General features: G+C 41.0%; 1 protein-coding gene across 10 annotated transcripts in view; it reads right to left on the reverse strand.

Annotated features, from left to right (window-relative positions):
• Positions 1-22,943, reverse strand: part of Mitf (melanocyte inducing transcription factor) — a 213,205-nt gene that overhangs the window by 128,889 nt on the left and 61,373 nt on the right. Inside the window, exon 1 of one of the 10 annotated variants that reach the window (XM_027428955.2) lies at positions 16,488-16,711. The exons of the other annotated variants lie outside the window; for them this stretch is intronic. The gene's annotated coding sequence lies outside the window, so the exon portion shown is untranslated. Of the gene's footprint in view, positions 1-16,487; positions 16,712-22,943 lie in introns of those variants that run through there. 10 annotated transcript variants of the gene reach the window in all.

Below are 22,943 nucleotides of genomic sequence, written 5' to 3' on the forward strand. Positions count from 1 at the left end.
AGTGGAGCAAGCTGCACATAGCATCAGCTCTGATTAGCCTGGTGCTGGGGCCTCAAGTCATAGCTTGAGGCCAGCTGTACATAAAGGCAAAGATGGTCTTAATTAGAATTTTCACATGTACTTCCTAGCAGCAGAATCTAAGACTGCTACCTTGAAGCATCCATCCTGTGGGTTCCTTGGGTGTTACATGATGACCATCACAGATGCCCAGGCATGCTTTAATGACAAACAAGGTTTTCAGGGACCTGGGCCCCTAGCTTACAAACTTAGGTTTTCTGAATATTTGGTATATTGTCTGATTACTGGTTTGGCACTGTAGTTGATGTAAAGGTCAAGAAAGAGAGATGGCAGAAGGGAGGGAATCAGAGAGGAGGGGAAGAGGGGAGGGGAGAGGTTTCTGATAAGTATACACAAGAAGGAAGGATGTGCCAGGCGTTGGTGGCGCACACCTTTAATCCCAGCACTTGGGAGGCAGAGGCAGGTGGATCTCCGTGAGTTCGAGGCCAGCCTGGTCTCCAGAGCGGTGACAGGATAGGCTCCAAAGCTACACAGAGGAAACCCTGTCTTAAAAAACAAAAATAAAGAAAAGAAAAAGAAGAAGGAAGGATGCACCTAGGTTAGGGCTGTCTAACCTTTTGACATAGCGATGTGATGCTGCCATCAACAGATGTAATGGGCAGCATTCATTCCTGGGAAGCTTGTTGCCCATGGGCAGGAAGTTGGTCACCCCTGATATAGGGACCAGTAAGCAATGAACAGATCTGAGAATTCATTTATCAGACCAGATATTTGCAAAAATATTTGCCATACTGTCTGCTTATGAACTATGCATTTTTCTCTCTATATATTAGACTTCAATAAGATATTTTATGACAAAATGATGTATTTATTCAAACCATTTCCAACCCAGCCTTTTCATATACCTAGACTAAATATTTGTTTTTAAACTATTTGGTAAATAAGTGGTTTCATTATGACCCTTCACACACACACACGCCATTGTGTTTTGCTCATGTTACTCCTCTACTCTTACATATCCCTGCCCTCCATTGGTCCCTTTCCTTTCCCACAAATAGTTGCCCATGAATTCTACATACAAACAAAACATTAAATACATGTCTTTCTATGCCCACCCCTGAGTATTTTTGTATGTGTATGTGGCAGACATGCACTCACACAATCATATTCATTTGTGTGTGGATATACGTGTGTCCATATTTGTATGGAGACCATAGGTCAATATGACATGCCTTTCTCAATCACACATCTACCTCATATGTTGCATCAGGGTTTCTAATTTGTGCACGGAGCTCATGGATCAGTAGTTAAGCTAGTCAGCTCATTCTGGGGATCTCCTGTCTCTGTCTGAGGAGAGCTAGGATTAAAAGGGGACCACCAAGCAGCCTAACATTCATATGCAGGATGGGTACCCAAACTCCTTCCTCAGGCTTCACTCACTGAGTCATCCCCTCAGTCCCAAAGTATTCTTTACTAAAGAACAAAGTATATTGTTTCAAGATTTATAAATAGTAACTATAGGAGGATGAGGAAAACTCAGATGGACTGAAGGGAATTTACTTGAGGAGGTACACACACATTGAGAGCGAGGGACCCAATTTCACCTGTGGTCATCTTTCAACCTCAAACATGCAGGCATCAAAACAGACCATGCTCAAAGCAGCCCATTCTAGTGTTGTCTCCCTTTTGCTGGGTGTGACACTTGCTGTATCACCATGCTGCAGGACTCACACGGAAAGAGGAACAGAAGGGGGCCTGCCTGCAGCCCTATCTCAGGACGCAAGCGGAGAGGCAGTCAACCCTTGACGGTCCATTTAATCACTCAGGATTATCAGTGCAGATAAACAGCTCTGCTGACAGCCCCCAAAACCAACTGGGCCCCTCAGCAGCCTTGTCCACACTCCTGAAAGCTCCCAATACAGGCAAGCCAGGCAGTTTTTGATGTCTTATCCCAGGATAATCAGAAGCACCAGAGACTTTCTTAAGCTTAAGTTACACAGCCAGATATAATAGCAAAAATGCACAATTACATCCATACTCCTTCGCACAAATCCACAGAACCCCCTCTACTTGTTCTTACACTACACTTTGCATCTCTCAAATGTCTCCTAAAACCCACATCATGTTCTCTAGAGTGGTGCTGTCTTAGTTAGGGTTTCTATTGCTGTGTTGAAACCCCATGGCCAAAAAGCAAGTTGAGGATGAAAGGGTTTATTTAGCTTACACTTCAGAATTGTTGTTCATCACTGAAGGAAGACAGAGAACTGGGAGATAAAGAAATCACAACCACTGCAGAAAACAAGCACTGGCGATCTCTCCCATGCTACCAGAGCCAAGCCATGGAGAAGCCAGATGGCTGCTGGAAGTCAAGTGAGCATGCTGGCTGGAAAAGCCAGAAGTGCTGCTGAAGTCAAATAAGCATACACCCAGATGTAAGAAGGAAAACACCTTCCTCTGCAATGTCTCTCCAGCATCCCACCTGACTGAACACTGTGCCATCAACAAGGTCCAGGTCCATCTGACACAGATGAACACTGTACTATCTTAAGGGTTCACACCTATTTTCATAGCTCAGAGTCAAGGATAAATTTGAGTCTTCTAAGTTTGTTTTGTTCCCCTTTTGTGTGTATACTGTATACTCATTTGCGTATGTGGTATGTGTGTGGTGTATGTTCACATGTAGAAAGCAGTAGTCTAAGTCTGGTGATTCCTCACTCACTCTCCACCGTGGTTTGTTTTTTGAGAAGGGTCTCTCACTGAAACTGGAGCTTGCAGACTGGCTAGACTGGCTGCTCACAAAGCTCCAGGGATTGATCTAGTTCTTTCTCCTCTGGGGTTATCGGAAAACACCACTATCTATGGTTATTTACATGGCTGCTCCAGAACCAAAGCGGGTCTTCATGCCTGGGTAGCAGACATCCTACCAACAGAGCCATCTCCCTAAGACCCTCAATATGGATCTTAGAGATGCATACCTACATCAAGCAACCACATTAAATCCTAAGCCCATCACACTACAGACAGATGTCCAAACCACAGACATGAACATGTTCTTTTGAGAGCTACCCTCATCACTGATGATGAAACTGATTCAGTGGGAGGAGAACTGTCAAGATGAAAACAGGCCAGAATAATGCAACTGCTTCTGAGTCGTGTGGAGCTCCTGTGTCCTGGGATCCAGCCTGATGGTCCTCATCCCACTAGACTCTTAGTTCATCCCAATCACCATTGGTGGCAATGCTCTTCAGGCTGGCACAGCCACTAGCAGAGCCAGTCTTCTGACAAATGCAGACAAGCTTTGGATATCAAATCTCTAACTGAGCCTTAAATAACGTGCTCATATTTGACCTTTACTTAGTCATTTACATGACTGTTGTAACTGTTTTTGAAAGAAGACAATTTTAGGCCTGTGTGTGTTCAGGATGTGTCAGCCGTGGCTTTCTGTCCCCGCTCTGGTCATTCTGCTAGCCAAAACACAGGCTAGAGGGCATATTATGAACCACAAAACAAATCAGTCTGTGACTGCTTAGGCAAGCAGCATCCAGGATCTGTACTGTTACAAAGCATTCTAACAGCAGTAAGGATCCAAAATAAAGAAAAGAGTCACACATATGTGTCCAGTCCATTGAGTGCAAGCAAAGAAGTCTCACTTTCTAGAGAACACATCTGGGAAGACCCTGATGACAAAAGGAATTTCAAAAACCCAAACTCATGTTTCCAGAATGAAGAAATAATCAAACTATTGTTATGAGCTGTTTACAGGCTCCTAAAATTCACATATGGGAGTCTCCCCTGCCCCAAACAAAGCTAAAGTATTTGGCCAAGGGGGCTTTGCAGTTATCAGGTATAGATGAGGTCAAGGCTTAGAAGACTCTCTGGAAGAAGACACAGATCCACCTGTACTCGGGAAAGGCAATGTGAGGGCACAAACAGAAGGTAGGTAACAGCAAAGTGAACACATTCTCACTGGGAACTCGGTCTGCCAGCACCCTGACCTTGAACTTCTAGACATTAGAGTCAGGGGAAATAAATATGTTATGTATGCCACCTGGCCCGGAGAACTTGTTAAGGTAGCCTAGGCCGATTAGTACAAAAACAAAGCTAGAAGCACAGTTTCATGCTGAACATAGCAGGAAACTTTAAGTCACAGAAAGGCTACCAGAGAAAAAAAAGACGTTAACAGGTGTACCTCGGAGACACCAACTGATAGTGCTAAGATGGGAGAATGATGAGCTTGACCTGGGACAGAGGCGACTTTGGGGAAGAAAGAAAACAAAAAATAAAAAAAATAAAAAAATAAGGAAGCAACAAGGAAAAGCAAGCACATGGTGTGTTGTGGGGGTGGAAATGGATGAATTCAAAATCTGGAAAATTGCTTAGTCACCATTCCACAGCACACAGCAAAGAGGGAAGCAGAGGCTGAACCACACAGACCTTCCTCCTCAGGGAATGACACCCTGCCTCACACCCTGCTTTCTGCCCCTGTGAGTGTTTATCGGTTTCTCATTTCTCTGTGCTTGACAGGTCTGGTCTTTTTCCTCCATAGGAATGAAAGGTCTGTGAAGGCAGAGGCATCGCTTTTTAAACTTTACTTCCCCAGTTTCTATGATAGAACCTGGGATAGAAAGAAAAATATTGGGAAATTAAGATGGGAATTAAGGGTTTGTTGAGGAATCTAACAGCAAGCACATCCTATAGCAGACAGCAGGCAGCCTTTTGGGTACAGGGGTAGAAAGCCACTGACCATAGACATAGCTTATGCATGCTGGGCCATGCTTGGTCTTTCTGTATTGCCTGTTCTTGTTTCTTGATTCTTCAATTTCAGATAACCAGGAAAAATGCTAAATATAAAAGCCATTCTTACCTCATGGTCATTCCCGAACAACAGGCAGGTTGCAGGTTGAACACAGGTTATACTTCAATAAATAAACTACTATATATACTCTCAGAATATAATAGAAAAATATTTTGGGTTATACATGTGTATCATATATATATATATATATATATTTCACATTAAATATTTAATACACACATATTAAATATTTAATGTACATTATATTAACTATCTAATGCACATGTACTATATTAAATTTTTAATATGCATATGCTATATTAAATATTATCTATGACATAATAGATAATATGTTGTGTAGAAATATAATAGAATATGTCATGTTGAAATGTAGGATATTATATATAATATGGTAGAGCACATATATTTATATACACATATGTATATGTTTATACATATATAGAAATAACTGTATATGTATACATATATATATATATATATAATCTGGTATAAATACATGCACATATATATAACCAATTTTATATCTGCATGTATATATGTAATCAAGCATATGTACATTACACATAAACACATACCTATAAATCAAGAAAATAAAATATACTTTTTCTTTCATGGACTTTTCCCTATTATAAATGGAGAATTTGGGATCCTTATATTAACCTCTATGGTTGTACACCCCCACCCCAATCTAAGCCTAATTTGATCCTTCTGGAAGAAACAACAAAGGATTGGAACAATACCAGGCAAAGTGAGCAAGCAGCAGGGCTGCCATAGGGAAGTGGCCTTGAATGGAGGCTTACGGTTCTGCTCTCTCATTGTTTCCCATACATCTTACCAATTAGATTTTACATTTCAGCAACCTCATTAGTTTTTTGGGGCTTTATGACTCAAGCTTGAGGGGGAGGGGGCAGCAAACCACAAAACAAAGGCCCCAATGTCTCCAGAGCTGAGAAAATCCCAGCTTTGTCAGGGCAGATGCTATTTATAGCCCATTTAGTGTGTGTGCTCTAGAATGCACTTCTACACAGAGCCTCCAAACCAGCTCTGAATTCTGGGCCTCAGTGATGAGGAAGAGGTAAAAGAGCGGGAAGTCTGAGGATGGGGTGGGGGGCACCTTGTTCTAATTATATCACAGTGCCCAGGGTCATGTGATAAGCAAAGTTGAAGCTTCCTGATATTGACTCACCTTTGACAAGACAGTGCCCTGATGCAATGAGTTTTGAGTTCAAATTACTAGGAAATACAGGGTAGGAAAATACCCTACAACTAGTAGGAAGCAAAAAGAACTGTGGTGAACCCCATTTAATTTTATTACAGAACACACAATGTGTACACATGCACACACACCATACATACAGAAGAAAAGAGACAAGCAATGTTATTGAACGTGTATGCCCATGACCTCTAGTCAAAGTCTACTTCTGTGCTCATGCTTTTTTCTAATGCAGAAAAGCAGGGTTCTATAGGACTGGATCCTGGCATGATGATCTGCGAAGCAGAAGGTGTTGGGCAGCCCAGCAACCTAGCAAAACTTCTACAGTGATGGATTACTACAGGCTCTGCAAGGCACGCACATTACCTCTGCTCCATTCATGGATCCCAACCAAATTAATTTTCTCTTGTGCCAATTCTATCACATCCCCAAGGTTCACAAAGAAGTTTTACCAGGACATCACAACCCAGAAGGGATTGGACACTTTTGTCCTGGCAGAAACTTAAAATAGAGCTTAAAAATAAAACAATGAGAATGAATTTTTAGTTCTGCAAAGCTCATGATTTCTAGAAATTGCTTTTTTAACTGAAAAAAATGCATTCTTGCTTTCATTATTGCATATGCACTACAGGTTACTGAGAGGCTAGCTTGGAAATCCAAAGGAAAAGTTCCATACTCGATGATGGATTCCAAAATCAACACTAAAAATCAAAGTATAATTTGGAAGTGTCTAAGCATGTTCCTAGTAGAGACGCTCCCACAAGATCTTTGTTTATCAGAAACAGAAATAAAACAGGCACATACGCACTTTCCAGCAGCTATATTAAAAGGGAAAAACGAAATAGAGTTTTTACTATCATATTTAACTCAACATGCTTCAAATACTACTTCAATATGAACTCATATTATAAATGATTAGCAAGTGACTGTTATGATCAAGGTAAATTATATACATGAGCAAAGTTATTAGAAAATAAAAGCAAGATATTTTACAGTTTTAAAATATAAATCTGTGAAATCTGCTGTGGATTTTACCCTCACAAGCACAATTAGGGCCAGCTATACTTCAAGGACTCAGTGGCTACCTGTATCTAATGCTGCCTGCTGTATCAGAAAATGCAACTTTTAAGATTTCTCCTTTCCAACATAAACTGTTCTGGCTCCGAGGACATGGTTATTGCCAAGAGAAGCAGCTATTTTGGGTGGTGTCTTAACCCTTAGACAAGCTCAAACTCTGGCTTCTCTCTGTCCTGCTATTCTGGCCCATCTGTTGTAATGGAACGAGGCTGGCCGAAACGAACTATCAACTTCAGACATGCAACCACAGCAGCAAGATTGTCCTGCTTAAGCAGTTCCAAATGGTGACCTTCTGAACCTCGATCTTCCAGCTGCTGCATCTGGACATTAGCAGAGCTTAAATTAGCACCTCTTTTGATACAGTGTCTTTGCAAAGAGGGAAGAAGCAACGCTGAGCCTTGTTTAGGGTGGGCTTTTGAGGAAAGTTAAAGGAAGCACAGCTAATCCTGAGGAGGCTCTATGTCTTTCACATAACATGTTTTAAAAAGATGCTTTAGTCTAGTATTCCTTCCTACCTGACTTTCAACTCAGTAAGTACAGTTGCCTTTCCTAAATACTGTAGTGATGATACACATAAACACATATTTCTTTCTTCTCAAAAGTTACCTTACTGAAATTTTAACCTTTCAATCAGAATGGAGAAGGGGTAGAGAATTACTGCTTTCCATTTAAACAAGTCAATCTTTGAAATTCTCCATAAGCATGTAAACTTGCAATCATGTTTTTTTTTTTTTTGTGTGTGTGTGTGTGTGTGTGTGTGTCTGTTGTGTGTGTGTGTGTGTGTGTGTGTGTGTGTGTGTGTGTGTGTGTGTGTGTGTGTGTGTTGCTATGTTGTATATGTGTTCGTGAAGACACGAACACACATGGGTGGACATGGAGGCCAGAGAGAAACATCAGGGCGGTATCATCCTCTTTGGTGGTCCACCTGATTTTTTGGGACAGGGTCTCTCACTGAACCTGAAGCATACTAACTCAGTTAGCTGGTCAGTAAGTCCCAGGCATCTTCCAGGACATAGCAGGCCAATAAGAAGATTACAGCCACCTAACAGCTTTACCATGGAGCTAGAGATCCGAACTCAGGTCCTCAGACCCACTCAGCAAGCACTTAGCCCCCCACTGCTACCATGTTTCAAATAGTTTAGTAAATTAATTAACTATTGATACAGAATATAGTGCTGCTTCCCTTAAGAGCATACTCTTTCTCTTATTCATTTATGTTTTTATTTACTGCTGAAGAGGAAACCCAGGCCATCATACAATAGACAAGCACTCTACCACTGAGTTATTCCTATACCCCCTTCCATAATTTAAAAATAGACCTTGGACCTCGAATCCAATTATAAAGTAGTTATTAACATATCCACACAAACATTACTTAAATCCAGTGTGTCCCAAATGGAACACCAAAATCTGTCACTCAGAAGCCCATACTACAGTTCATCCATGTGCTCAATTGACAAACATGGACTCCATGCCTACTTTGTGCTTTAGGGAAGCAACGTGGAGATAAGCATGGCTTCTCCCTAATATAACAATAAAAAGATCTGGAAAACTTCATAGAAGTCCCTTGTAGCTTTTAGCTAGATATCAACATGCATATACAGGGACACTTTCTGGGACTTGGCAAAGAACACCTGCTAGTTTGGTTAATATCCCTGGAAGGCCTGCCATTTTCTGAAGGCAAACAGAGGAGGAGTGGATGCAGGGAGAGGACTGGGAGGGGAGGAGGAAGGGGAAACTGTGGTCAAGCTGCAATATGTAAGAGAAGAATAAATAAATTTTAAAAGAACACCAACTAGAAAAAGAACAGATAAGGAAGTTCTCTCAGAATTCACAATGGAATAGATGTTCAGATTGAGAAGAGAGACCTCTTTAAACCTAGAAAATTCAGTAAATCCCCCCCAAAAGGGGAAAACTAGGGCAGGGGAGATGACTCAGTAAAGTGTTTGCCTTGTAAGCCTAATGACTGGAGTTCTACCCCTAGGAGCCTGTGTGGTGACACACACTTGAAATCCCACTGCAAGGGAAGAAGACATGCAGATGCCCGAGGCTCACAGCCCAGACAGCTTGCCTACTTGACAAGCTCCAGGCAGTGAGAGATCTTGTCTCAAAAAAACAAGGTAGAATGGGAGCCTGAGGACAGCAGCAAACTGTCTTCTGGCTTCTACATGTGTCTGCAAACACATCTACCTGAACACACACATACACACTACACAGAGACAGACTGTATACAGACAGACACACAGACACACAGAGGAAGAAGGAATGAGACAATAAGCAAGACTTCTCTAGATCTAATCTCAAAGTTTAAAAATCAGCCTGAAAACAATCAAGTTGGTCAACAAGAAAACGAGCTCATTACTGGGAGGGAATCCACACTCTATAAAGGAAGATAAAAATCCAGAATCTAATAGGTTCACCATTCACAATGACCACCTTCCAATGGCAGATTACTAGACAGTGGGTAGAAAGGAAAACTATCAGTTCAGCAACTGAGTTGCTCAAACTCTAGAGGGTGCCAAGAGACACTTGTCTTCAAGAGTGGCTCTGGGAATTAACCTCTAAACTCAAAAATCTACATGTTTCTATACATCTGAGGTTTTGGTTCATGTTACTTATAGTGAATATCTATTTTTATAATTGTGTGGTCTTGGACCATTCTATATGCATTTACCAGAACCAGTTATCCTAACAGCATGGTTTAAGGTAAATGCTTCTTTTGACCAGGGAGAAGTTTCTGGAATCGGGGTAGATGATCTGACTCAGCTCACAGAGATGTTATATGAACTGTAATGAACGCCCTGGACACCATGGCTAGAGAGCTTCGCTTTCTGGCCATACTTGACGTGTCTTAGTACACACTGGTATTGAGGGAACTGAGTGAATCCCATGTGACTCCATGGGCAGAGCAAGCCTGGAAGTTTGCTTCATGTTTCACATGAAGTATTAGAATTAACATCTGATACATCTCATTGATATGTAACAATAGTAACATTTTAGATTATACAAAAATGGAAACAAAAGTAATAGTTCAAAAATATGGAATGAGGGCTACTGAGATGGCACAGAAAGTAAATATTCCTGCCATCAAGCCTGATGACCTGAGTTCGATCCCCTAAAGCTACTGGTAGAAAGAGAACTGACTCCCAAAGGTTATTCTCTGACCTCCATGAATGCACACAAGTGTCCAATATTCCCACACACAACACAACACAATTAAATGTAACAAAATATTTTTAAAATATGCAATTAGGAGACTTATTAAACAAATCAAGCAACCAATTATTTAGTCACATTATATAATATACACCAAGGCTAATATCATGAGGCACTGTCAACTAACTGCATTTTGGAAAACAACACGTCTGTGGAAGGACAAGAAGCAGTCCAGATAAGCAGTTAACTGGCCAATGGCATGGCAGTCTTTCTAGTTTCCATGAGTTTTCCTGCCATTTCCTTCTTGGAAGAGGGTCAGATAAAACAAAGAACCATATTACCTATGTGCACCTACTACCTTCTAGAGACACCTGTGGCATTGTTTAGTTACTGTGGTTCTTAGTGGATCCCAAATAAGGGGTGGGGTAGGGAGAGCTCCATTGGTCCCCTGACCTGATACTATGATCTCTAACCCCCTCTCAGTGATTTTTTTTCAAAAATGTTGCTAGAATCTCCACTCACACTTTGCTGAGAGAAATAAAATCTACTCCTTTTGAAGGAAACTCAAATGTCTGGGATCTGAGGAGTCCCCAGAAAGCTGCTAAGGCGCCAGGAGAATTCTAGCCCAGGCCCAGATAACCTTACTTTCTCCCTAAAGCAATGTGGAGCACAAAGAACTTTGGCATGGGTCTTTCCACAAACAGCATCCATCCATCAATAATCCCCTTGTACAACTTGAATGTGTATGTGGTATTGAAAAAGAGAATTACCTTCGTGTACCATTGTACCCAGATGCAGCAACACTTCTGGGACGAAGCCATACACTCCACTTGGTGTAAAAGCAAGAAGAAAGTAAAGGGATGGACAGAGTCCAAGCACACTGCACCAATGGGGAGGCCCCTGTTATTTTACATCATCTTTCCTTAGCTACCTTACTGTGCTGATAGGGGCCTCAGCAACATCTCCAAATGAGAAAACAGCATCTAACTTTGGGTTCGTTTCTGCAGATACTAAGCATGCTCAATAAGGAAAAACTTTCTTTCACCCAGAATTTTGACACTTACTTTTCCCATTGTCCTCAATTCACTGAGTGGGAGAGAACACGGTGTTTTACATATGACATCAGAGGACAAGAAAACCAACCAGACAAGTTACTTACATGCACAGCCCAATTCTTAATCTTCATGGAATGATACCAAAGAATGCCAATGGCTTGGTCACTAACCCATAGCATAGATATCTAGTCCTTCTACTATAACAAATACTTTTGTTCAAAACAGAAAAATTCTGAGAATGCTTCAGAATATATATTTGAAACCTTGGAGCCAATCTAGGCATTAAATAATCAGAAACTATGAGGATGAATAATAGCCATTGGGAGAAAAACCAGATTGTGACTATCAAGCAGACAGAAGCAAAGGAATCTCAACAGAGAGGGAAATGAATGCTTGACAAAAGTGGCCAACCAGACACCTTTTACCTGGCTGAAAACCAACCTCTAAAAGCCAGCAATCTCCAAATAGCTAAGAGAACCCCTTACTGGCATGCCCTTTTGCCTCCCCAAAGCATTTCTACAACCATAGTCTATTTTTTTTTCATGACATCATCCCTATGAGATTGCACCATTCCCATTTTAGACAACCCTTGTAGTGTCGAGCACCTCAGATAAGGTCGCAGTGCTATTTTGGGACAGGGCTAAGACTATAATTTACTATCCTCATTCTTTCCACAACATTGCACTATTTAGCTTATTGTTCTGCCCCATTTCTATTTTTAGTATTGCCCTATTGGTTACTGAAAAGTGTCTCTGGACCTAATGTTCTACGCAAAGCATTTGAAGTTGCCAAGGAACAGAAACCCATTGAGGGGAATGTGGAGAAGGAGAAGTGGCCAGGAAACAGCAGGACATCTCACAGTAGTTCAGTGACAGGAGTGAATATGGCTGCATCTCTCAGGGTTAGAACAGAGAACTGGTCAGAGGCAAAAGCATCTTCACCAGCTTTTAGTCTCGCGGTCACGTAGCTGTAGTGCCATGCATTTTGCTTTGCACAGCTACTGTATCATATCACCCTCTATCTACATTTTTGTGGTTCATACAGGGTCCAAGGTGATTATCACAGTCTCCCAGCCCTTCCTTTGTGCTTCACAGATAATAAAAATATGCATATCATCATTCTGTCTCTCTCTCAAGTAAATTATTCTATGTTGACTAACTGATGATAGGGCAAGCTCTGGACAAATGCCCCCTAATTTGATTATCTGTAGGGATAGGTGGCAACAAGGCAGGAAACCATTCTGGTGACAGCCTATATGCTGGGCCATTGAATCAACATACTAGAGAACAGAAGAATGTTATCCTCGTTGCAACAAGCACCCTCGTTGCATTTAACCAAGGCCCTCATATTATGGGTGAGAATATGGACACCACATACTGATTTGACAAGGATGGCAAGAAGTGATACAGTTCTCAAGCCCACAATCCCTATACACAGGGTCTTAGAACTACAGATTTCCTCTTGAAACTGACCATCAAACTTGTTCAGCCAACAGGCAATGGTATAGCTCTCCTTGTATATCAACCTATATTCCTTGCTACATAATGACAACTCTATAATCAACTCCAGCATGTAAACACTCATAAAACAACTTACTTATCTTTAGAGCATGAAGTCTTACCTCCAGGTGCTCAATAGGATTATCAGTACCCTACTTTAGCCCAAATCCATCATCCAAACCTCAGACAGCAAACAGATAGGGTTTGAGTGTGTGTGTGTGTGTGTGTGTGTACGTGTGTGTGTGTATATGTGTGCACACAAATGCACACAAGTACACACATATACATACATGTTCAGTCTCTTACTCAGCCTAGAATTTACCAATTATAATACACTTGAAGGCCAGTGAACTCTAGGGATATACCTTCTCCCCAGTGCTGTGACTACAGACACAGGCCGCAATGCCTGGCTTTTGTGTAGGTTCTAGAGAATGTAAACTCAGGTCCTTAGGTTTTATTGACTGGACACTCTCCCCAGCCTGAGAGCAGTATTTTCAAAGCTCCCTTCTTCATTTTAACATGCAAATATAAAAGGCACTGATAGAACCTTTATTAATATGCAGAACATATTAATATGCACCCACATCTTTTTTTTAAATTAGGGATTTTAAAGCTTGCTTTTTAATCATGTGTTTGTGTGTGTGTGTGTGTGTGTGTGTGTGTGTGTATCTGTATGTGAGTATGTATACATGAATGCAGCTATACATAGAGGTCAGAGGCATCAGATCCCCTGGAGCTGCAGTTGCAAGTAGTTGTGAGTCACTAGATGTGGGTGCTGGGAACTGAACTCAGGTTCTCTGCAAGAGCAGTATGTGCTCTTAAGTACTGAGTCATCTCTCCAGACCCACACTCTCCGACTCTTGCTCACTCTGTTCACATGTGAAACTGCACTCGCACATACCTTCTGTCTAAAGGGTTCAGAAAATGCCTTTCCTTGTAAGTAACTGCTACAGCCTGGAGAAATGCTCTGCCTTTCCTGTGAAGTATTCTGATTATGTAGCCCACACTGGCCTTAAACTCTTGATTCTCCAGAGCATTGGTACAGTAGGCATGTACCATCATTAACAGCTTCCAATGAGGACTTTTAAGCTAAGAAAGACCCAAAAGACTTAAAGCAACCTGTGTCCTTTATTGATGACAGTGCTGAAATCATGTCTTTTCTAGAGTTGTAAACAAGATTCATCTTTTGACCAAAGATCAAGACTGGTGTGCAAAAATAAGAAAGAATACTAAACAAAATAATAACAAAAAACTGTTCTGAATATTAGTTTGATTATTTAATTTTTCAAAGGTGAGAATAATGCTGTCATATAAATCCTTGGGGTGCCCAAGCTCATACTGGGCAATAATGAAATGATTCAGCTTAAGGTAAAGAGGTTAGATGGAAGTCACATATGTAATTCCATGTAAAAAGTATCAAGAACTGGATGGAGAAACTTACTATACTCAGTATAAAGCGTAAACTGGTTCTTACTAAAGGAATGAACTGGCCTGGCGTTGGTGGCACATGCCTTTAATCCCAGCACTCGGGAGGCAGAGGCAGGTGGATCTCTCTGAGTTCGAGACCAGCCTGGTCTACAAGAGCTAGTTCCAGGACAGCCTCCAAAGTCACAGAGAAACCCTGTCTAACCCCCTGCCAAGAAAAAAGAAAAAGAAAAAAAAGTTTAAAAGGGGGGGACTGGAGAGATGGCTCAGAGGTTAAGAGCACTGGCTGCTCCTCCAGGGGTCCTGAGTTCAATTCCCAGCACCCACATGGTAGCTCATGACCATCTATAATGAGATCTGGTGCCCTCTTCTGTCCTGTAGGTATGCATGCTGGCAGAACACTATATACACAATACATAAATGCAATTTTAAAAATCTAAAAAAAAGTAAAGGAATGAACTGGCCAGAAGAAGTCAGAGCCACCTAAGCTATTCCTGAACACAGACACCTGTCAGCCATTCTCAATAGCAAATCTCACTACAAGGTGGTCTTCAAACTCCACATGAAGCTTTTGAAAATTCAGAGTGGAGGACCAAAACTAAATAAACTTGCTTATAGTAAATACTCAATATAAATAAAAGAAAATGAGTATACGGATGGACTTTGGGAGCCCATTCCACATAGAGGGATACTCTCTCAGCCTAGACACAAGGAAGGAGGGCCTAGGCCTTCTCCAAATGATATGACAGACTTTGACAAAAATCCCCCATGGAAGGCCTCCCCTCCCTGGGGAGCATAAAGGGATGGGAAAGGGGGACAGTGGGGAGCAGGGAAGAAGGGGAGGCAGAGGGAACTGGGATTGACATTTAAAACAAGCTTGTTTCTAATTTAAATTTTTTAATAAAAGGGAAAGGGGGAAAGAGACAAAATAAAGAAAATGAAAGCAGTGCTAACAGTGAGCATTAGAGGTTTCTAACATGTCCCAATAGCCATTCAACCACAAAGGACCATTAGTGGGAACGGAATCTCTGTGTCTTACTAGTGTAGAAATGTCATCATTTGGAGCAACCAAAGGCTAAGCAAAAGAAATGAAAAGAAAGTCATCAAAGATTCCCTTCTTATTTAATTAAAATAAGTATTTATGGAAGATTGTTGAAAATGTCATCGTAAGAGTCTCGGAATATCAAATGCCAAACATTAATCTCTAAAGAATATGCTGATGTTTTCTTGCTAATAAGAATTTGACTTTCTGTGCTAAGGCTATAGGAGACTGGAGACAGGCCTGCTCAACTATCACTAAAAGGCCATACAAACAAAGAAAGCCGAATGAGTTCAGCAAGCCTGTGAACAGAGCAAACTAGAGCACATCATCCTGTGGAAAACATCTGCATTCAGACACCACTGCTAGCCTGATGCTCCACTGTAGGCCAAAGCAAACGTCTTCAAACAGCATCATGTCTTACAAAGAAAGCTGTACTTACTTTGGTGGTGTTTATACATGGTCACATGATGCACAGGGGGGTTATTCTCAGTGCATTAGCTCCATTACATCATACTTTACTATGAGCAACAGCCTTGTAAAAGGATCATGTGATAAACCAGTTGGACCCAGTGTCTAAGATGTACCTGATCATAATGAAGCAGCTGGGAGTTGCAAACTTGAACCCTGAATGCATCAAGCTATTAATGTTTAGAAAATTGTTGCCCTGGCATCCTAAATGACATCTTGGCCACACTGCCCAGTAAACTAATGTGGGAGAGATCAGGTAAGAGATGATTGACGCAGCAGAGCTAGCTCCAGCATACAAATTTAAATACCTGTGGCTCTCCTCAATAGATACCTTATACTATTCTATGGCCATTCAATACATGGTATCCAGATGGCACATAATAACTGATAAAATTGATAGAATTTTATGAGATGTTGACTTCTCAAAACCTTCTCAGTCACTTGGGCACTATCACCAAAGTCCCTAAAGCTATTGACTTCTGCTCAGTGCTCCCAATCCACTAACAAAAAATATGCTGACTAGACACAACAGAATTTTATGTCATTAATGGAGGGCAGAGAAGAATTGTCACACCCCTTACATTCCTTATAACATTCTCTCCCCCACACTCCATGCAGCAGTGCTGCTAAATTCAGCTCAAACTGCCCCCTTTCTGTGCCTCCATGGTTACAGCCAAAGTCGTAAGAGCCCCTCACTCAGACTCATAGAGCCACTTACCCATTCTCCCCGGATGTTTGTCACACTCCCTGCTTCCCTTCACACGTCTCTCCTCAGCTCTTCTCTGTACTGCAGTCCAAGTGAACTTGTCACATAGCAGTCATGTGAGTCACATCCTCCTAATCCCTGTTACTCCATAAATTCTGGAAGGAATCTCCACAGCAGGTAGGGTGAAGCTCTCAATCTTCGCCTACATGGTCAAAGTCCTGCACGGAGTGAGCTCTGGCTGATTTCCTAGTCTCCTCCCACAGCATGCTCCAAAAGGATGCCCCTGCTTGTGCCACTCTAGTCTTCTTGCTGTTCCGTGAACACACCATCTTCCCCTACCATTCAAAAGCTTGTTCTTTTTGTTTTACATTTGTCTTTTCTTTTTGAAATACTCTTTCCCTCGTCTTTCTCTGGATCACAATAAAACCTTTTGATTCTTAGGAAATCCTTTTATTATATGACATGTAACAGATTTTGCAGCTATAAATTAATAACTACTATCCATTACTGAGTTCATTGCTGCCTCCTTCATGGACTGAGAGCTTCAAGGGACAGAGTCATTGTCCATTTTAAGCAAAAGTCACCATTCCTCCCACTTTTCCTGGAACAAAATCTGTCTTCAGGTGACAGCCCAAAGCAATTAAGAGCAGCACATCTGGCTCACAGAAGTGGGCAACTGATCTAAAACATACATGTTAGTTTTATTTCATGGTTGAATGCCCACGAATAAAGCACAGCCACTACATGAAGTAGTTATAGAGTAATAGTTAAGTTACTAATGAGTATAAATATCTTAGGAAAGCATACCCTATTCTTGTTTGAAACAGGGTCTTATTCCAGGCTGGTCTTGAACCTGCTATGTAGTGAAGGGTATCCTTGACTTCTGACCCACCTCCTACCTGCTAGGAAAGCAGGTGAGCACTACCACACCTGAGTTATGCTGTGCTGAAGGTTAAAACCAGGACTTCATGCACATTAAGCAAGAACTCTACCAAGTGAGCTACATCCCCAGCCTAGTACACCCTAATGTAAAACTTTGTTTCCTATCAATAAAAACAGAGATCCACTAAGCAGCTTTCCAATGTACCACATCACTCAACAGAGAGCACCATCAAGGTTCCCTCAACTTCTGTCACTCTATTTGACAACAGAATCACTAGGTTTAGCTACTAAATAAGCAGTGTGTTAGGCAGACTCCAGAGAAGCAACATGGTACCCACAGCACTACAAAATGGGTCACCAGAAGATTAACTGCTTTGATGAGGTCAGTGCCTCAAATGCTGTAGAAAGAACATTGACCCACATAAAGGAATCAATGTGGTTTATCCGCCACAAAAGTTCAGCATGAATGTTTTCCCTTAATTACCAACTTAGTAAATGAAGGTATTGCCTGTATGCATGTTGTTGTAGACAAGCCAGGTTCATAAAATTCAGCCATGGAGGCAGAATAAAAGGAATTACATTTTCATTTATTAATAGACTTTAATCAACATAGTCTTTGCTTACCAATTGTCCTTGAGAAAGGAAAGATAAAATTAAACAGAGGTCATGAAATCATCTGCTTTGGGCATTTGCCAGTATTTGATCATTAATTCCATCAAAGCAGTGACAGTTCGTGTGAGTTATTCTTTAACTATATGTCTGAATCCCTTATTAATCAGACTGAAGAAGAGACTCTTAAGTCACCAAAGGCCAGAAAATAATATCCAAGAATTCTGCAGTTTGGATCCAAGCTTCTTAAACTGATTTGCAAACCCATATGGGGTCACATAACTGAGTGCAGGGAGTTCACAAAAATTTGGCAATGGTAAAAGAGTTCTGAATTCGCATGGGTAAACTTAATTCTAAGTGAAATTCATACTGAATACATGGTTTTTCTGGTGGAGCTTGCCAGTGTTGCAACATGTGACTGTACTATAGCCTTGGTTCTGACACAGTTTGAGCACTTTACAGCATGCCTGCCATCACCACAGGCAACACCAACAAACCCTCCCAGAGACAAGAGCTTAATGTGAAGATGACTGTGTATTATGGTTTAAACTGTTTGACTGAACAAAGTTCTGCTCTTTGGAAACATAATAGTTCAATTTCACAAAACAAAGACTTTCAATGTTTTCCTACCTTTGTTCCCCAGCAATATCAAATTAGTATATCTTTGGATTATTGTGTCTTAATGTCTGATCTTTAAAATTGCTGTTCCAGTTGCTGACTTGTGCATTTTGTTTTGTTTTAAAAGGAAAATTTTTTGCTTTGGTTTAAGAGGGCCTTTCTAACAATTTCTGAAATGGCTCTAAAGGAATTTCTGCTATTTAAGACAACACACCGATACAAAACAACTTTCTTAGCATCAATGATCAAAACACTGAAATACAGATCAACTCTGAAAAATTTTGAAGATGTCCTACAGTGTCAAATACATGTGTAATAAATAATTTTTTAACATTGTGTTATTATTATAAAATGTTTAATTTGTATACTCTTGTTCTATGCAAGGGGTCATTTCTTCATGCCCATATACAAAAAGACATTAAAAATTCCTCAGTCAAACATGATAGAAGAGAAAGTGGGAAATAGCCTTGAATGCATTGGAACAGGAGAGACAACTTCCTAAATAGAACACCATTAGCACATACACTAAGATTGACAATTAATAAATGGGAAGTCATGAAACTGAAAAGTTTTTGTAAGGCAAAGGACACTGTCCATAGGACAAAAAGGCAGCTTATAGAATGGGAAAGATCTTCACAAACCCCACATCTGGCAGAGGGCTGATTTCCAAAATATAAATAAAAAACAAGAAACTAAACAAAAAACAAAATAATCCAATTAAAAATGGGGTACAGATCTACACAGAGAACTCTCAACAGAAGACTCTCAAATGACTGAGAAACACTCAAAGAAATAATGACCAACATCCTTAGCCATTGGGGAGATGCAAATCAAAGTGACTCTGAGATTTTACCTTACACGTGTCAGAATGGCTAAGATCAAAAACACAAGTGGCAGTTCATGCTAGAAAGGATGTGGAGCAAAGGGAACACTCCTCCATTGCTGTGAGAGTGCAAACTTGTACAGCTACTTTGGAAATCATATGGTAGTTTCTCAGAGAACTGGGAATCAGTCTACCTCAAACCCAGCTATACCAGTCTTGGGCATATACCCAAAGGATGATTAATAAAACCCCACAATACTCAGTCAACTATGATCACAGAAGTTTTATTTGTAACAGAACCTGGAAACAACCTAGATGGCCCTCAAATGAAGAATGGATAAAGAAAATGTGGTACCTTTGCAAAATGGAGTATTACTTAGTTGTTAAAAATGATGACATCCTCAAATTCAAAGGCAAATGGATGAAACTAGAAAAAAAATCATTCTGAGTGAGGTAACCCAGACCCAGAAAGACAAACATGGTATGTACTCACTTATAAGTGGATATTAACTGTAAAGTAAAGGATAACCATGGTACAATCCACAGATCCAGAGAGGATAAGTAACAAGGAGAGCCCAAGAAGAACACTCAAATCTCCCTGGGAAGGAAAAATAGATTCTGTGATGTACTGGGAGTGGGTGGGGATGGAAACACGAGGGATCAGGTGGGGGGTGGAGTGGAGTGGGAGCAGAGAGTATTGAAAGAGCTGACCAGAAAAGAGGGGCATTTTAGGGTCAGATAGATCCCAGCTAAGACTCCTAGCAATTGCAGATGTGTAGCCTGAACTGGCCATCTCCTGTGATCAGGCAAGACTTACAGTGGAGGGATTGGGACACCAACCCAGCCACATAATCTAAGACACTCTGTCCTGCCTATGGGATATGTTGGAGTAAAACTGACACAGAGATTTGGGAGTGGCCAACCAATGACTGGTCCATCCTGAGACCCATGCCAGAGAGTGAACCTACCCCGACAATGCCTGGTGTTCCAGGATCCAGAGGCTGGATGGCCCAGAGACATAAGATAGAACCAAACATGACTGGAGGGGGAAAATGTCATTTTAATGATGCCTTAACGATATTCTGCTATACTCATGGATTGTTGCCTAGCCTAACAGTCATCAGAGAGGCTTCATCCAGCAACTGGTGAAAACAGATGCAGAGGCCCACAGTCAAACATTATTATGAGTTCAGGGAATCCTACTGAAAAGAGGGAGGAAGAATTGAAGGAACCAGAGGGGTCAAGGACATCACAAGAAAACCCACAGAATCAACTAACCTGGGCTCCTAGGGGCTTACAGAGACTGAACTGACAACCAGAAAGCCTGTACAGGACTGACCCAGCCTCTTTGCATATATGTGACAGTTGTGTAGCTTGGTCTTCTTGTGGAACTCCTAACAACAGGAACTGGGGCTGTTTCCAACTCTTATACTGGCTTTTGGGACCCTATTCCTCATTCTGAGTCACCCTCACCAGCCTTAACACAAGGCAAGGTGCTTAGTCTTATTGTAATTTGATATGCCATGTGTTCTTGATATCCATGGGAGCCCTGCCCTTTCTGAATAGAAACAAACTGAGGAGGAGGCAAAGGGGAGGTGGAGGGAATGACCAAGAGGAGAGGAGGGAGGGGAAACTGTGGTTGGTTGGGTGTTGCTAAAAGTTTTCTTGTCCCTCAGGTCCTGCCACCCTTCCTAGCCCCAAATAAGTACATGGACGCTATATTAATTATAAAACTGTTGGTCGATGGCTAGGGCTTCTTATTGGCTAACTCTGTCTTAATTATTAACCCATTTCTATAAATCTATGTATTTCCACATGGTCTTATCTTACCAAAAAAGGGTCTGGACCTACTGGCAACTCCTTCTGCTTACCTTTCCCAGAATTCTCATCTCCTAGTCCTGCCTATATTTCCTGCCTTGCCAATAAAAGAAACATATATACAGAAGAACATCTCCCATCAGTTGGGATGTAAAATTAATTAACTAATTAAAATTTTTAAAAATAAAATAAAAACTTCTCAGTCAAAAAGAGGTTCTGAATGGAAAATGTTTAACAGATAAGCACATGGAACTGTATCATTTCATACCTCCCATGGCTTCAGCGTCACAGTACACAACAGAAATGTAGTATAAGAAGAGGCAGGCAACAGCACCACCATGTCAAGTAAAACCATGCCAGTTAGAGGAGAATCTGGCCTAGCCAGAATATCTCCCTGGGGACTTCCCCAAGACAAGCAGACCACTGATGTCTTCTGGGTTGAATACTGACAACAATCTCCACAGCCAAGATAAGAATCTCCAACGAAGAACCAGACAGGAAAGAATGATTGCGGCCATCTTCAAGAGGAAACTGGGCATCACCATTCCCTGCGTTGCTCATTTTACTGGCTTGCATTTTTGCCTGTCTTAATTACACATGAAATCAAACTAGCAATAATTGCCATTCTGAGTTCAAGTTCAGGGGCTCGTGAAGTCTTCAGGAAAAGAGCCACATCTTGCAATCATTAGAATTGGCTTATTTATAGGAAAGCCTCATGGAGAATGAAGGTAAGCATCAAAGGCCTTAGCGAGACAGCCTTCCCTTGATCTGCATCTGACACTTTTGTCTTAAGTCTTTGACAAGAATCATCCCCTCAGTCAACTGCTACAAATCCAGCCCAGAAGGTAACTGGGGCATGCATACCTGGGCTCTTTGCTTATGGCTTTGAGAATCCACCTACAACGGCCTGGAAAACCGTAACTAGTTACACAAACTCAGAAAGTGTTCAATGTATGCTTCTGGAAAAAAGAACATTAAAATTATAAATTGAGTACTGATTTCCAAAGTTTAAGTTTTTCTTATTATCAAATGGATTCCTGGGCTGGTGTGGGAGGATGCTGCTAGGCAGGGCTGGATGGTACGTTTGAGATCCCAAATTCAATCACTAATATAGGGTCCTGGGAGACATTAGCAAACAAAGACGTGATTGGAGAAAACAAACAAACAAAAAGCAAACAAACAAACCAAAAAAAAAAACTGGAAGTAAAGAGATGGCTGGGGTTGCTTACTGTTCTTCCAGAAGACTGGAGTCCAGCAACCACATGAGATGGCTACCAACTGCCTATAACTCCAGCTCCAGGGGATCCAGCACCCTCTTCTGGCCTCATGGGCATCTGTACACATGTGTCATACTCTCATAAAGAAAGATACACACATTCTCAAAGATACACACACACACACACACACACATTCAAATAATTCCTTTTTTAAAAAGAAAAAAAACAACTAAAAGGATGAGAAAACGACTCAAAGTTTGGTGCTACTTATATGCATTCATCCAAAATTTTCAAAATAGAACTTTCCATTATCAGCCTACAATAAGGAGTATAAATTACAAATCTACATATCTAGTCATATAAGCAAAGTGTTTTGAATTCTCCAAGTATTTACTGTCTATTACATATCATGCTTTAGTGGTAAAATGCTGTGAACAATTCTTCCTGCCTTTATGGCATAAGGGAAGAAATGGCAACAAACAATAACTGAAATACGATCAC

The sequence above is a fragment of the Cricetulus griseus genome, chromosome 8 (genome assembly GCF_003668045.3).
Source record: "Cricetulus griseus strain 17A/GY chromosome 8, alternate assembly CriGri-PICRH-1.0, whole genome shotgun sequence".
NCBI classification, from domain to species: Eukaryota; Metazoa; Chordata; class Mammalia; order Rodentia; family Cricetidae; genus Cricetulus; species Cricetulus griseus.